Raw genomic sequence first — 17,164 nt, forward strand, 5'->3', positions numbered from 1 at the left:
GTGAGTCTTTCTCTTGACTTCCCATGTAGAATGACACTGTCGTTTTTGCTGAAACTAAACCAGGTTATTTAGCTTTAAACATATGCCAACCATATTACATAATTACTTAATAGTTATTATCATCATCACTTTCTAGAAGAGGAAATGAAAGCTTGAAGAGTTTATTTCATTTGCTCAAGGCTATTCTGAGTTGAGATATAATCCCAATATTTATTTGTTTGTCTTTCCTTTTCTTAATTAATTTTTTTTTGAAAATTTTAATCGTGACTACTGTACTTACAACCACTCAACCCTTTACTTTCCCCTTCCAACTCCTCCAGTGGTCCTCCCTTTCAAATCCTGTAATTGCTGTTATACACACACACACACACACACACACACACACACACACACACCACATAAGTTCATTTGGTGCCATTCAAGAATATAATCATCTTTTAAATCTTATTCTTATTCTCTACTACATTGCCCCAAGTGACTGAGAACTATTTACTTTTATGTCTCTGTTCTTAATTCCTCACCTCTTCATCAGTCCCCAGTCCACAGCAGCTACAACTCCTCCTGTTTCCGTGAAATGACTCCTGCTGACACCTCCAGCATTGTCAGTGTTGCAAGCCTCACCACGTTTCAGGTCCCCTTTATGCCATTTCTTTGTGGTCTTTATGCCTTTTACTTAATTTGTAAGTATCTATCTGTCTCTCAGGCGTCTATCTATTCTCCATACACATACTTCTCCTGGGTATAGATGAGGCAGGATAAAAAGATACAGGAAATGATGGAGCACAGGAGGGACAGGAGCCCTCCCTCACCTGGGGTCTGTCTGTGGCCGTTCGCTGGCTGTGAAGCAGCAATCAGCAACTGCCTCGGCCTTGCTCTCTTCCCGGTGGGAAGCCTGCAATTTTTCCGGGAATCTCACCAGAAACCTAATTTGCAGGAAAAGCCTGCATCCTAACCCCCAGTGCAGCTCTGGGGGGTCCTGGTTTCACCTTATCCGATGTGAGGCATGTCAGAGCACCCTCTTATCTGGCCTATGACAATGGACTGATAGGGGAATAAGGTTTCTTAGCAACCCTTTGAGATGTAACTTCAGGGCCACCAAAATTGTACACATGGCTAGCGCTAAGACAGTTCACCACAAGTGTCTCCTGAGGAGTCCATACCTGTGGGTGGGTATGTCTTACTTTATGGGGCTTTCTTAGGGAAGTCCACACCTGTACTCTTGGACGTGGGTGTGTCTCTTTCTCTTACATCATGCTGAAAACCTACATTTAAATTATCTGTAATGAAATCTCCAACTCTGCTTCTTACAGACTAGCCCTGAAATTCTTTTCTGTGTCAAAGCCACAAATCCTGGTCTGGCTTGAGTTGAGGTCCCTAAGAGATTAGGAGACGGATTCAGACTGCTGAAAGTGACAGTGTGGAGCTATGTCTCTGTGATATCTCCTTCTGTTCCAGCTCTTATCACATACTTGACTGGGAGCTCTTTGAGATTAGAGGCCATGCATTTGCTTAACACATAATAAACACAAGTAAATCTCTGCGTCGTGGAGAGCTGTCCACTGTCTTTTTCCCCAATATCATCACTTCATTGGGTCTCTAATTTCCCTTCCTGATCTGCTTCGTGTGTCCAGCAGCAGATTCATTTTCTATCTCCTCCACGCATTTCCAAGTTCTGTTGTCAAGTTCATATTCCTGATTCGGAATCCTGAGACATACTTCTCTTGTTCGAAGGCCTTCCAGTTGCTTGTGGAATTAATCCAGGGCTGGAGTATGGCTGAGGAGTTAAGAACTCACACTGCCCATACCCAAGTTGGGTTGCCAGAACCCCTGCCATTTGGTTCACAACAGCCTGTAACTCCAGCTTCAGGGCAACTACACACATACGGACCCACTTACACACAGATACACATGCTTGCACATAATTAAAGATTAAATAGATTTTTTTCAAAAAAAAAAACCGGAAGCAAAACCAAGGCCAGTGAGATGATTTAGTGGATAAAAGTCCTTGTCTTTAAGCCCGATGGCTTGAGTTCACTCCCTGGAGCCCAACTCCTGGAAGAACTTGCTCCCTACTTCTCCATGTTATCCTCTGGCTTCCACAGGAGTACTGTGGCACGCATGTTGCCACACCCACCCCACCGCAATAAATAAATGAATAACATATAATTGTAAAGTTTTTAAACCTAAAATTCAAGTCCCCACAGTAAAAAACAAAAAAAAAATCCAACACTCCCTAATGTATCTTTTAACACAATTATGTAATGATCCACCATCTGACACAGCACCACACAGACGATCACATGCTGAGCTTCAACTCTCTGTTTCCCTTGTGAATTCCTTTCATTAGGGAAAGCTTCCACCATGACATATCCCTGTTCATACTACTTTGATGAACTGAATCATTTGATAACGTTAGAGATGTCCTCAGTGAATAGCCAAGGTTCAGACCTAAACTACACATTCTTTATCTCACGTTCTCCCTCATAACACATTTCAGTTTAAAAAAACTTTATAGTTTCCTTTTGCCTCAACACACCTATATCGAGGGTAGAAGTATCCTGGCTTGATGACCTTGCCATGGGTTGACTGTCCCAATGATACAACTAAGTTCTCTCTCACTTGCTCATGTACCACTCACTCTCTAAATTGCTCTCTCTTGGTTTTCTATACATTGTGTTGAGAAGGTTCCTTTCAGAACACACACATGCATGCACATACACGCACACTGTTAGGACGTGTGACTATAGCTAACTTGGTTTCCGGGTGTCTCCTCTAGGTTTCCTCTTGTAGCTACCCGTGACTGGTAATCTCATGAAAGAACACAAAATACCTATCTCTTGTGTTAAAACACCTTCCCTATGTCAGCAAACGAACTCAGCATCATGAAATCAAAATGCTTCTGTACAGGAGACGACAGTCTGCAGAATGAGAGGGAATCTCTGCTAATCAGAATCTGGCAGACAATTAATATCCAGAATATACAAAGAATTTAGATAACTAAATAAGAAATCAAACATCGCAATAAATAGATGGGCTAACTAAACAAACACGGTTCTCAAAAAATGAAATGTGAATGACCAATAAGCACATGAGAAACGCTCAGCCTCACCAGCCATCTGGGAATGTGAATTAACGCTGTACTGAGACTTTCTTGCCCCAGTCAGAATGTCGGTCATTACATAACAAGCGCTGGAAGGACCATTGTGGACCTTATACCCTGCTGGAGGGGATGCAAACTAGTCCAACCTTCATGGGAATCAGCATAAAGGTTCAAAATTCTCAACCTAGATCTACTCAGGACCCAGCAACACGGCTCCTGGGCATTTACCCCAAAAACTCCAGGTCAGCCTGTTACAGAGATATGTGAACATCGATGTCTGTTGTAGAACTAACTCTCTCTCTCTCTCTCTCTCTCTCTCTCTCTCTCTCTCTCTTTCTCGGCTTTTTTCTCCTCTTTCCAGCAAAGCTCCCTAAAATGACAATTAGGATGCACTGCCCTCTGTCCCCTCTCCTCATTCACACTGAGGTCACAGGTTCCTCTATAACCAACTCTCAACATCAGCTTTCCTCTCAATACAAAAAAAAAAAGACTCTTTTTTGAGTTAATCTTATATCCTGCTACATTACTGAAAGTGTTTACTTTCAGCAATTACTGAACGTTGTATAAGTTCCTTGGTGTAATTTTGGGGGTCACTTATGTAAACTATCAAATCATGTACTCAGATGATAAAATGGCTGAGAAAGAAATCACAGAGACATCACCCTTCACAATAGCCACAGATAGCATAAAATATCTTGGAGTAACTCTAACTAAAAAAGTCGAAGACTTGTATGACAAGAACTTTAAATCTTTGAAGAAAGAAATTGAAGAAGACAACAAAGTGGAAAGATTTCCCATGCTCTTGGGTAGGTAGAATTAACATAGTAAAAATGGCAATCTTACCAAAAGCAATCTAGAGATTCAATGCAATGTCTATTAAAATACCAGGAAAATTCTTCACAGACCATGAAAGAACAGTACTCAACTTCATATGGAAAAGCAAAAACTCAGGATAACCAAAGCAATCCTGTACAATAAAAAAACTTCTGGAGGCAACATGACCCCTGACTTCAAACTCTACTACAGAGCTACAGTACTGAAACCATCCTGGTATTGGCACAAAAAACAGACAGGAGGGCCAATGGAACCAAATCGAGGACACAGATACTAATCCACACACCTTCGAACATCTGATTTTTGACAAAAAAAAAAGCAAAAAATAACAAATGGAAAAAAGGAAGCATATTTAACAAATGGTGCTAGCATATCTGGATATCAACATGTAGAAGAATGAAAATAGACCCATATCTATCACCATGCACAAAACTCAAATCCAAATAGATCAAAGACCTCAACATAAAGCCAGCCACACTGAACCTTATAGAAAAGAAAGTGGGAAGTACACTTGAACACATTGGCACAGGGACCACTTCCTAAACATAACCCCAGCAGCACAGACACTGAGAGAAACAATTAATAAATGAGACCTCCTGAAACTGAAAAGCTTCTGTAAAGCAAAGGGCATGGTCAACAAGACAACATGGCAGCCTACAGAATGGGAAAAGATCTTCACTAACTCCACATTAGGCAGAGGGCTGATCTCCAAAACATACAAAGAACTCAAGAAATTGGTCATCAAAAGAACAAATAATCCAATTTAAAAAAAAATGGAGCACAGACCTAAACAGAGAACTCTCAACAGAGGAATCTAAAATGGCTGAAAGACACTTAAGGAAATGTTTAACATCCTTAGTCATCAGAGAAATGCAAATCAAAACAACTCTGAAGTTCTATCTTACACCTGTAAGAATGGCCAAGAACAAAAACACTGATGACAACTTATGCTGGAGAGGTTGTGGGAAAAGAGAACACTTCTGCATTGCTGGTGGGAACGCAAGCTGGTACAACCCCTTTGGATGTCAGTGTGGGGAATTCTTAGAAAATTAGGAAACAACCTTCCTCATTGTTTATTGGGTAAGACCCAGTAATACCACTTCTGGGTACATATCCAAAGGATGCTCAATCGTGTCACAAGGACATGTGCTCAACTATGTTCATAGCAGCTTTGTTTGTCGTAGCCAGAACCTGGAAACAACCTAAATGCCCCTCAACCAAAGAATGATAAGGAAAATGTGGTACATTTAAATAATGGAGTACTACACAGCAGAAAAAAAATAATGACATCTTCAATTTTGCAGGGAAATGGGTGGAGCTAGAAAACATTATTTTGAGTGAGGTAACCCAGACACAGAAAGACAATTATCATATGGACTCACTCATAGGGTGGTTTTCAAACATAAAACAAAGAAAACCAGCCCACAAATCACAATCCCAGAGAACCTAGACAACAATGAGGACCCTAAGAGAGATATACATAGATCTAATCTACATGGGAAGTAGAAAACAACAAGATCTCCTGAGTAAATTGGGAGCATGGGGATCTGGGGAGAGGGTTGAAGGGAAGGGGAGAGGCAGGGAGGGGAGCAGAGAAAAATGTAGAGCTCAATAAAAATAATTTTAAAAATGGGGAAAAGAAGAGCCTTGTTAGGGCTTTGCATTTCTACTGAAAGATGATCCCAGGTCTCTGTCCTGAGCTCAGTGCTTGCAAGTCCAGTTCTGCCTTACCCATCTACAGCTGCCATCCAATCCAGAAGTGCACCCGTCCCATAAATATCTGCTAAATAAACCATTCCCAAACCTGCTCCTCTTGTAGCCTGGACTTGTTTTTGCTTTGTTTTATTTTAGGTTTTTATAGACCTATTCTAACCTATATACTCCTTAATTTTTAAATTTTAGTTTTTACTATTGCTGTTGTTGTTGAGATGATGGTGTTTGCACGTGGGTGAGGTTCATGGGAAACCCTGCTGTGTGTGCCAACGTACACATGTGGAAGTCAGAGGACCACTTTTGGAGATTGGCACGCTCCTTCTACTTTGGGATCCAGGGATTGAACTCAGATTGTCGGACTTACAGGGAAAGTGCTTTTACCCATTGCGCCATCTTTCAGGCTCCCTAGAGCTTCTTTAAATGAATGTGTTAAATCTTAGCACTCTCCCAATACCAAATCCTGCCTAGCAAAAATGCTTACACCTCCTCGAGCCTTCTGTGTGCTGAGGATGTCTGACTCAACGAGCAAACCAAGATGAGCGCATAGAATCCACATTTACAATAGCTCAGTCATTTAAAACACTGATATTTTTTCATTTTCTCAAAATGCACAATTATGTTATTATATTAAATATATCCACAGACTTATGAAGCTGTGAATAGAAACCTGCAAATGCCCACAGTCAGGGCAAGGGGCTCTCCCTCTTTCTCCATCACTCTCCCTCATGCAGATAATCCAGAGTCTGAATCACCAAAGCAAAGGACCTCTCTAAAACTCTACGGCTTCAGGTTATAAAGAATTGTAAAATTTCTGACCCCCTAAGCACAGAGTGTTGGTGTGGGAGAATTATCTGTATTCTGTCAATCATGTATTTTAATAAAACGCTGATTGGCCAGGCAGGAAGTATAGGCGGGTCAACCAGACAGGAAGTAGAGGCAGGGCAATGAGAATAGGATAAGGCTAGGGAGGAGGAAACTTCCTCAGCCACTCCTGCACAGATCACTGAAGAGGTAGCATGTAACTTGCACAGCTGAGAAAGGTACGGAGCCATGTGCTAATGTAGATAAGGATAATGGGGTAACATAAGTTATAAGAGTTAACAAGAAGCCTGACCTAATGCACCAATCAGTTTATAACCTTATGGAGTCCTGTGTGTAATTTCTCTTTGGGATTTGCCGGCTGTTGGGGTACCAGGCGGGACGGAAACCCCAACAAGCCGGCCCCTCATGTTACAGAGTGTATACTAAATAAACACCTTTAACAACGAGCAAAAAGCCTCAACATGAGCAAACTATTTTAAAACTTACTTTGTTTACAGCCCTCCTTTTCTTTCCCATGTCTCCCTTACACCTCACACCGCTAACCCTCATCTCCTATTTCACTGCACGGACAATGGACTGCACCAGCTCCACAGACAGATGATCTTTTGTTTGTTTTTTGAGAAACCATAAAAAGTATTTGTTCAGGGTCTGGGGATGTAGCTCAGTTGTGGGAGGACTTGTCTATCATGCATGAAGCCCTGTTTTCGATCCTCAGACTGCATAAACCAGGCCTGGTGTGCATGCTTGGAGAGCTGGAAGAAGCAGTCTCAGAAATGCTTGCAACATAGCCAGTTTGAGGCTAACCTGAGCTACATGTGACTCTCTGTCCAACAACAAAAAAAAGTAAGTGATAGGGCTGGAGAGATGGTTCTGTGGTTAAGATCATTTGTTGCTCATGTAGAGGACGTGGGTTTGATTCCCTGTACTTCATAGAGTGGTTCATACCATCTGTAATTCCATTTAGGTGATCTGATTCCCTCTCTGGCCTCTGAGCAGAGCCATCATGTTCATAGTACATAGACATACAAGCAGGCAAAACACCCATACACATAAAATAAAAAAAATAAATAATTTTTAAAATTAAAAAAAATAAGTGATTTTTTCCTGTTTTTAAATTTTCTATGAAAATATAAAAGTGACCCCCTCTTTGGCCACACCAGAAAATCCCCAGAAGTGGGGGAATAAAATTGTGTTGTAGATGTTATCCATAAAAAGTATATAGGCAAACACCTGCTACATGTACAAGGAGATTTACATCTATAAAAGTGTCATTTTCCTAAGAAGTAAGAGGGAATCCTGATCCCTTTCAGATCCTGTTGCTGGGTTTGGAGAGCCCCAAATTTCCTTGTGCTAATATCTTTATTTTTGGATGTCCTGCTGGCTCCCACCTTTGAGCCATTGGGATATTGATCCCACTGGACAGAGTGTCTAGCCTCCCCTCGGCTGATAACAGGAACAACCAAGAGCCACTAAGAGTTTACTCTCGCTTCTTGCCCCCTGTAGTCTAGCACATATATTCATCACCAACTCTGACCACAACTATCTTACTTGGAGGGAAAAAAACCACCAGCTCCAACACGGCTCAGAGCACTGTGTAAGGCTGTCATCAGAAATTGTCATTTGTCTTAAACCATCAGTTTATTCTTAAAGAACACATCCAGCAGAGCTATGACAACTTTATATGGTGGGTGTAGCTGACATAGTCTCCTAAAAGACTTACAGTGACTAGCAATCAAGTTCAAGGCTCTAAGAGTCACATAGCACCAACTATTTAAGCCAAAGGCAGAAACAAAGAATTAACTTTACAGAAAGCGTCATGGTGTATAACCACCCACCTCAATGTACCTCATTACAAGTCTAAACCATTCACGCTAACCCTGAAGGTGAGGTTCACATCTTTCAGGATCTCCAAGTCATCTTTTCTTTCTAGATACGATCTCTGACCTAAATTTTCCCTTGCTTGTTTAGTGTGTAGATTTAGAGCATCATTTCTCGTTGCCACAAGGGACGAAATTTATAAGATATGCACAGACAAAGAAGACTCAGTCACCACATGGTGTTACTTGGAAAGTTGTTTTCCCTTTCTTTCTTTATAATATTCTAACTGTACTTGCTCCTCTACTCTCAGCTTTTTGTTCAAATCTATTCATTCAGCTCTTGGTCTTGGCCCCATACAAGCTAACACTTCCTGAGTTGTTCAGTTTGATTTTTAGCCTTTGACTCAGTCACCACAGGGACTTGATTTAGGGTTTCCCTCTGTATGCTGTAAATACGTTTTATTACCATTTGTTAATAAAGAAACTGCTTTGGCCTATGACAGGGCAGAGTATAGTGAGGTGGGAAATCCAAGCAGAGACAGGGAAAGAAAGAGGGAAGAGTCAGAGAGATGCTATGTAGCTGCCAAAGGAAAAAGACACTGGAACCTTCCCAGTAAGCCACAGCCTCGTAGTGATACACAGATTAATAAAAGTGGGTTAATTTAAAATACAAGAGCTAGCTAGGAATACGCCTGAACCACTGGTAAAATAGTGTTGTAATTAATATAGTTTCTGTGTGATTATTTGGATCTGGAGGGCTGGGAATTGAATGTGCAGTCTTCAATTACAAGAACTAGACAATGAAACCTCTGAGTGCTTCTGTCAAGGAAATGGTCCCAGTGTCCTGCCTAAAGTCCTACTAATGAATACACCTTCAGGACAGTGTCTAAAAGACCTGTGTGCTTTTTCTTCAAGAAAAATGTGTGATGGGATTGTTTATATTCACACAGCATGCCCATTACCACTAAGTAACATAAGAACTGTAGCCAAACAGGCTTCGGGAGGTGAGCTGAGCATGGTGTTGGGCTGAGATGCACAGGTTACGTTCAGTTCTACGTGACGAGACAAACTGGACTGCTCTTGTGTGCTAGAACATGAGCGAGTTAAAGATGGAGGCAGAGAGGGCTCCAGAGGCAGAGCAAGACACCTAGGGAAGCTGGGGTAACGTGAAAAAAGGGTTTAAAAGAAGACATCCAGGGCTGACAAGCTAAGAACATTTCAGACCAGAATGTTCTGGAAGGATGCTCAAGAAAGTTTGGCGGTAAATGCCGCCCCCATACATCCCCTCCTCATAGAAAAGGCTCCACTGTGTGCTGGCTCATCCACAAAAGCAGATTTAAAAAAAAAATCAGAGAAGAACTGAGGTCTATGGCTCTGGACTGGCTTAGGACAAGAACTAGAAAGAGGGTGTGGTTGCTCACATGGGTTGTCAATTTGAACAGACCTGCAATCAATTTATAAACAGCCTTTTGGCTACATTCTTTGGGTGGCGAGACTCATCTACTATGGAATGATCCTTTTGGCTACATTCTTTGGGTGGGGAGACTCATCTACTATGGAAGACTGCATTCCCTTGGCGGGATCCTGGGCTGTATACACAGAGAAAGAGAGCTTAGGACCAGCCTGCACTGACCTGTCTCAGCTTGCCAGTCCTGGACACAGTGTGCCCAGTTCCCTCCAGCTCCTGCTGTCACAACTGCCATGATGAGCTTACCTTAGACTAGAGTGGCAAGCCCAAATAAACCCCTCTCCCTTAAGTTACTTTTGCCAGGGCATCTACACACAGTAACAGAAAATGAACCAAGGCAGAGGCATACACACACAAGGCAGAAAGGAGCCACAGACATCTGGGTTAGGTCCCCAAAGGTTTAGGGGTGAAAACTGAGGCCTCAGTTTAGCCAGTACAGACTTTGGATGCCTGCATGACCAGAGGTCAGTACTGACTCCCTCTGTGAGAATCTGTGAGACCCGTGGCCCCAGATTTATGAGGGGGAACAGAATGGATGAAGTATTTACCATGTAGCAGTAATAATGGGGTTTTACGTTTTTGTTTTTGCTACTGTAAACATTGAATCAAAAGAACCTTGACCCCCCAAAATTAATATGTGACTTTTTTTTTACATTTGGTTCCATTGCCCCTGAGTCTTAGCCCTAATTATTGACAGCTACTACCTCAAAACACATGCAAGAGGTGGGGCTATGAGAGAAGGGATTTCCTGCATTGGGCAGCCGTCTTCTCACTGCAGTTTCAGTGTGTGGTGGCAGCTGGCCCTTCTCCCTCCATGGCCATGCTCCCAGTGTCACAAGGTCATGTGACCATTAGCTGGACCAGTCTTTTCTTTTCCTTTCTTTTCTTTTCTTTATTTCTTTGATTTTTTGAGACAGGGTTTCTCTGTGTAACTTTGGAGCCTGTCCTGGAACTCGCTCTGTAGACCACACTGGCCTCGAACTCACAGAGATCTGTCTGTCTCTGCCTCCCGAGTGCTGGGATTAAAGGCGTGCACCACCACCGCCCGGCTTAGCTGGACCAATCTCAGTGTTGATCCCACTGTCATTAGAACTTGACTTTCTCTGGATCTGTAGTGATGTCAAAGTCAAACGAAATCCCTTTCTCGTCATGAGAAAAGGTGACTGGACCAACCACCATGTTTACAAGGAGAAGTCACCTCCCACATCTTCCCAGGAGCATCCCACTTGACACGTAAAGAGAGTTTATATCCTAGTGAACAGCCCAGAATGGTACCCACACAGCCTGGAGTTAAGGTCAGCCAGCCCTGTTCCTGTACCCTGAACTCAGGGAACAAACCCGCCACCACTGTAGGGCAGCCTGAAACCCATCACTTGCCTGGGGAAGTAAAGCCCAGCTTGAGCTCCTCCTCTCAGGTCCTACAGGCCCCTGCAGAACAGCGGAGCTCTGTGACGTTACTGATGGAGAAGAAGCACCGGCTCCAGACACAGGGCCCCAAGCACTCCTAACAAACAGGTGGACACCAAAACCTTCAAATAAGTCTCAGATACAGCAGCGCTCACAGACACCTCACCATTTCCCTCTCTTCGTACAACTTTTGAGGGCACCACACAGATCTTAGGTTGCTAAGGTCCCCAGGGTTAGATGATTGGTGGCTGTTTTGGCTTTACAAAATAGAAAAGGTCGGGTGTCAGCTGTTGTGTCAAAACCAGGAGGTTTGCAAGCATGAAACTCCATGCTCCTGATGACTCAGTCACTACTTGGGAATTAACCAGCTCTCCAGGTCCCCAGCGTGCAGGTTTTACAGAATATTGTTTATACCTGGGGGATGAGGAAACTCACTGCTCCACTAATGAGAACCACCAAATATCCTCAATACAACAAGCATGGAGTTAACCATTGTCAGCAGAACAGGTGAGCTTTATGGACTTTCTGGTCTGCTGACATACTTCTAGCACCTTCTTTATAGAGAGACTTCATATAACATCTCTGTCTCACCAGAAGTACTCACAGATAAGAGGCAATATACATTATGCAAAATGAAATATTGATTGTACATGAGACCAGCAAACAGCACACAGTATTGTGCTGAGGTACTAATGGGAGTCAGCAGTGCACACAGCATCACACCCCGGTACCAATGTGTGTCAGCAATGCCTGGGGTCAGCAGTGCAGGGAGCAACACTGCAGGTGCTGATGTGGGTCAGCAGTGCACAGGGCATCACTGCAGGTGCTGATGTGGGTCAGCAGTGCACAGAGCATCACTGCCCAGGAGCTGATGTGGGTCAGCAGTGCACAGGGCATCACTGCCCAGGTGCTGATGTGGGTCAGCAGTGCACAGGGCATCACTGCCCAGGTGCTGATGTGGGTCAGCAGTGCACAGGGCATCACTGCCCAGGTGCTGATGTGGGTCAGCAGTGCACAGGGCATCACTGCAGGTGCTGATGTGGGTCAGCAGTGCACAGGGCATCACTGCCCGGGTGCTGATGTGGGTCAGCAGTGCACAGAGTATCACTGCAGGTGCTGATGTGGGTTAGCAGTGCACAGGGCATCATTGCAGGTGCTGATGTGGGTCAGCAGTGCACAGGGCATCACTGCCCAGGAGCTGATGTGGGTCAGCAGTGCACAGGGCATCACTGCAGGTGCTGATGTGGGTCAGCAGTGCACAGGGCATCACTGCCCAGGAGCTGATGTGGGTCAGCCACACAGAGCACCACACTACCACACTGGATAGGATATCACACACACTAACTGATTTACCCCTCCTGCTCTCAGCCCCATCCTTCAGGATTCAGTCTGTTTTCTGGGACTCTTATAAATCATGGCTAAAGCCCCTTGAAACCACAATACCAGCACAAGTGCAGTACCCCACTGCCACCCTCATGGCAGCTTGCCAAGCATGCTGTTTCAAAGTTAGGCATTAGGAGGCAGCAATGGCTCAACACCACGGGCAAAGATGTGGCTTCAGGAAGTTAGGAAAGAGAAACATGTGGAAAACAGGTCTGTCTGAGGCAAACTTCCGGGGATTCAGATACCATGTGAGCAATAGTCAGAAGGGACAGGGCTGGTCCTCGCCAAGACTTGTGTGAGATTACCTGAGTCCTGTATTCTGCATTTTATAATCTCTATTAAAACACACACACACACACACACACACACACACACACACACACACACACGTACACAAAACCTCCAGCCAGGGGCCTGATGGATTAAACAGCCATTAAAGCCCCAGGATTCACTGGGTTGTTTTTCACTAGGTTCTGGAAGCAGGAAGGCTGTCTCTGTGCAGTTCTGGATTCCTCCCCCACCTTGCTTTAGAAATGTGAACTTCAATATAAACACCCGTAAAACCCCTTGCAACATCAGAACTGACTGTGCATACTTGCTCTGTTCTGACTGAGCTATTTCTCAAACTTATAACAACATTGTGGTTATGTACATATGCCAATGTCCCATTTGCCTTTTGAAAAATTACCTGTGCTCTAATTCAAGGTACAGCGTTTCATATTATGAATCCATCTGATTTTCAGGAAGTTAAAAATGCACTTTTCACTTTCTCAAATGCACTTTAATTATGGTTCGCTGAAATAGTTGAATGACAAGAAATTTTGCTTAAGTTACCTTTAAAATTGTTTGACTTTTCGCACCAAAACAACTCTCGCCTCTCTCTGAATGTTTATCATGAGGAAATAAGCTTACATAATTTATACGACAATTTTACCTCATGTATAAATGGAGAGAAATTATGACGGCTGTGAATTAAAACTACAATGTACCAGCGGCGCCTCACACACAGAAGTGTCCCCGAGCGAGTGCCTGCAATGCTCATGTTGAATCTTAAACTGTTCTGCTAGAACGCGTGAGTCCCGTGCCACACAATGCTCAGCACCACACGATACACACGACGAAGTAAGAAAGTCATTGTCACCGCGGTATGTTGGAAAGAACAGCTAAGTCAACCAGAATTCACATCAAACAACGCAAATACGGCAGGAATCCCACTTCCCTTCGAGGCATGCGTGCTTATTCCAAACTCCTGTGGCAGTCAAACCTCAGTTCTATTGCAACGAACTCTGAGCAGGGATGGAAGTAAACGGCGCACGTTACTTACTGTTCTTAAGACGTGGTCCGCACCCTTCTGGTTCCAACCAGTGAAGAGGGGTCAGTGACACGAAGAAATCTAGCAGGCAAAAAAAAGGGGAAAGCAAGTGTTAGTCCTCTCCGGGTTTTCCCCGAGGCACTTCCCACAAGATCCCAGCACAAGAAGAGAAAGAAAAAGTTGGAGGAATTACCACACCCTCGGCAGGCGACATTCCTCACGATCTGAACAGAACTCCAAACTTTCCCAGCTCAGACTGTTCTGCCTCCTGGGCAGCAGACAGCAACTTCGGCCCCACTGGTGACGAATGAGTCCACAGCACCACGGAGACTTCAACACCCCGTCCACAGCTCCCCACTTCATTCCCCTTCTCCATTCACTTTTTTTTCTTCCTCCGAAAAGCTCATAGGTCTGTTCTCAGTGCCCCCCTAGCCAGGCCTGGCTTTGAAATGCATTTCAATCTCTCCACACAGACGGCTTTCATTGCATTTAGAGTCCCACTAAGGCCCGGCTTTAAAAGCTACGGATTCTTTTTTTCTTTAGCCTTCCTCACAAAGGAAGGGTATTTTGTAAATTACCAGCTCGTTCAGATCAACAAAAGGTACTTTCATAGAAAGCCCCATTTCATTTTGCTCAAATTTGATTACAAGGATGGAGAAAAGGGAAGGAAGTCAAAAAGAAAACCCCAGATGGCTTTTCCATTCATCGCGGTGAATGAGCTTTATCTCTGCCTTTTGAAACCGCAGCCGTGGAAAAGCATTTCTGTTGGCTTAAAAAACTTGACAAAAATTATTGGTTTGCCATTTCTCATGCAACAGCCATTGGGAACTGGATGAAAAGACTTTTTCATGGGATCGCCTGCTTGGATCAAAATAATGGAGATTAGGTATTTCATTATAAATTACAGTGGGAGACAGAGCGCCTGTCATATTAATAGCTACCTGCTCGTGGCCTTCAATGTAGCTGTTCCCCTAGACAAAGGACCAAGAGGGTTGTCTATTGAGCTTGTACTTTAGTCCTGATCAATTTTCTATCATCAAGGCAAAAGGTGAGATGACTAACAAAGAAATTCACACATGAGTGACCTCATAAGCCTATAGATAAAACAGCTTAAAGAGGCAAAATACATCCTGAAATTATGGATGATAAACTGCATAAAGATGGAGAAGACAGAGCAGAGAGAGGGAGAGGAGAGCGGAGCTCTGTAATTCTCTCTCTTTCGGCCAAATGGACACATTAAAAGCGACTTGTTTTCAGCTGCGGATAATTGCAGCCTGCGGTTTGCAGCGGTCCGCTGGAAATGCTTCCGCCTACTCCTTCCCCCCCCCCCCCCCCCCCCCCCCCCCCCCGGCACAGTTTCGGTCATTCCCTGCGCTATTAACAGCAGCATTGTGTTCAGAAGGCTTCTACCAAGAGTCACACTTGAAAACGGAAAAATGGAAAGGAATCGCAGACAACAGGGGCTCCGCACGCTGCCCCGTGAACCGACGATGTTTGCTCTCTACTCCAAGTCCCTGATCAGCATGGCAGTTCCGCAAGGAGCCTAAAGCAGCTCAGAGCATAAGCTGGACCTGCAATTAAAACCCAGAACTTTAACGCAGCACAGTGAAACACGGGACTCAGTGAAGAGTCTCTCAAAAACCAGAAAACACAAACTCCTTCGGCAGAGATGCAGGGAGCCGCGCAGGGAGAGATGGGTGATTTGGTTTCATCCAATCGCGGCAGATATTTTATGGTTCTAATCAAAGTCACCCAAAGGACTGCAAAGTTAATTACTCAAGTCCTTTACCTTCTGCCAATGCCATGATGCTACCCTCAACTTTTCCAAATAAAAACAGGGCTAGGCTTTCTGGCCTCTAGTTCATTGGTGCTTGAATTCAGGGTGATTGTAAAAAATCTTTCAGGGAAAAAAACGGGGTTCAGTTGTCCCCATTACCTGGAAATACAGCTCCACTCCAATATTCTATGTACAGTAAATGCACTCAGATTAAAATATATGTGTCCAGGAAATTTTTCTATGCTATTTTAAAACCAAAGGGCACTATAAGATTACTAACATAAACGGGCTTTTAACCGCCTGAAAGCTTGAGAAATACCATAAATATCGGCCATGGCAGCAGTTGTCAAAATAAGGCCACATCTAGATGGCCACCTGTGACAGCTATAATGACTTCCAGATCTTGGTCACGAGTGGCTTTAGTGCATATTCACCCACGCTAGTGGTTTCACAAGTACAGTGATAACACAGGAAGCTCATTTATGCATGGCTCAAGAAACAAGAATATGACGTAATCTTTGCTATATTCCACGACTCCACACTGTCTCAGACTGTACCGTCTTCATTTGCTTTTCAGAGCCCTGAAGGCTCAGACTTTATTAACCATTCAGGGAGAGAAAAACTTCAAGGTTATTAACTGGTAGGTGTCAGCAAACAGGCTCTTCCAACTGCGGTATAAACTTGGATTGGTGTGAACCTTACAGAGAGGACAGAACATGTCTTAAGAATCTGAAATTCTATGTAGCCATTGACCTACTTATTCTGCCTCTAGGAATTCACCCAGTAAAAACCATCAGGCATGAAGACCAAGATTACCACGCCTTTCCCAAAAGATGCTCACTGTTCTCAATGTCTCCCCTTTGCTGTGATAAACACCATGAACTAAAGGGACTTGGATAGGAAAGGGGTTGTTTGGCTTATGTGTCACCATTGCAGTCCACTGAGGGAAGTCAGGGCAGGAGCTGAAACATAAATGGAAACCATGGAGGAGCACTGCTTACCGGCTTGCATTTCCATGACTTGTTCAACTTGTTCCTTTATACAATTCAGGCCACCTCCCCAGGGATGCCACCACCCACAGTAGGCTGGGCCTTTCCACATCAATCATTAACCAAGAAAAATGTCTCCACAAACTTGCCTATAGCTCAATCTGGCAGAGGCATTTTCTCAACTGAGGTTTCCCCTTCCCAGACGGCTGGAGCTTGTGTTAAGTCTGAAAATAGCTAGCCACCACACCTACCAAACAATGGATCAGAGAAGTGGTTGGGAGCACAAGTATGGGAACCAGCTCACTGTGCTTCAGTGACAATAAGCTGGTGGCTTTGGCTACTCGTCTTCTGTGCCTTGCTTTTCTCACCCGCGAGTCAGCGTCCCAGATTTTAATTCCTAGACTTTGGGAGGCTGAAGCAGGAAGAGGAGTTCCAGGCCACTGTGGCCCATGTAGAAGGTTCTAGTCCATCCTGAGCTACCTATCAAGACCCTGCTTCAAAAATGCATGGGGTATGGATCAGATGTGGTGGCACATGCCTTC

The 17,164-nt window shown here is 44.0% G+C and overlaps 1 long non-coding RNA gene across 1 annotated transcript in view; it reads right to left on the reverse strand.

Annotated features, from left to right (window-relative positions):
* Positions 1-17,164, reverse strand: part of LOC125397505 (uncharacterized) — a 599,497-nt gene that overhangs the window by 470,826 nt on the left and 111,507 nt on the right. The window contains exon 2 of the long non-coding RNA XR_014999296.2: positions 13,869-13,937. This is a non-coding gene — a long non-coding RNA (uncharacterized LOC125397505). The remainder of the gene's footprint in view (positions 1-13,868; positions 13,938-17,164) is intronic.

This window comes from Myodes glareolus, chromosome 20 (genome assembly GCF_982192425.1).
Source record: "Myodes glareolus chromosome 20, mMyoGla1.1, whole genome shotgun sequence".
NCBI lineage: Eukaryota > Metazoa > Chordata > Mammalia > Rodentia > Cricetidae > Myodes > Myodes glareolus.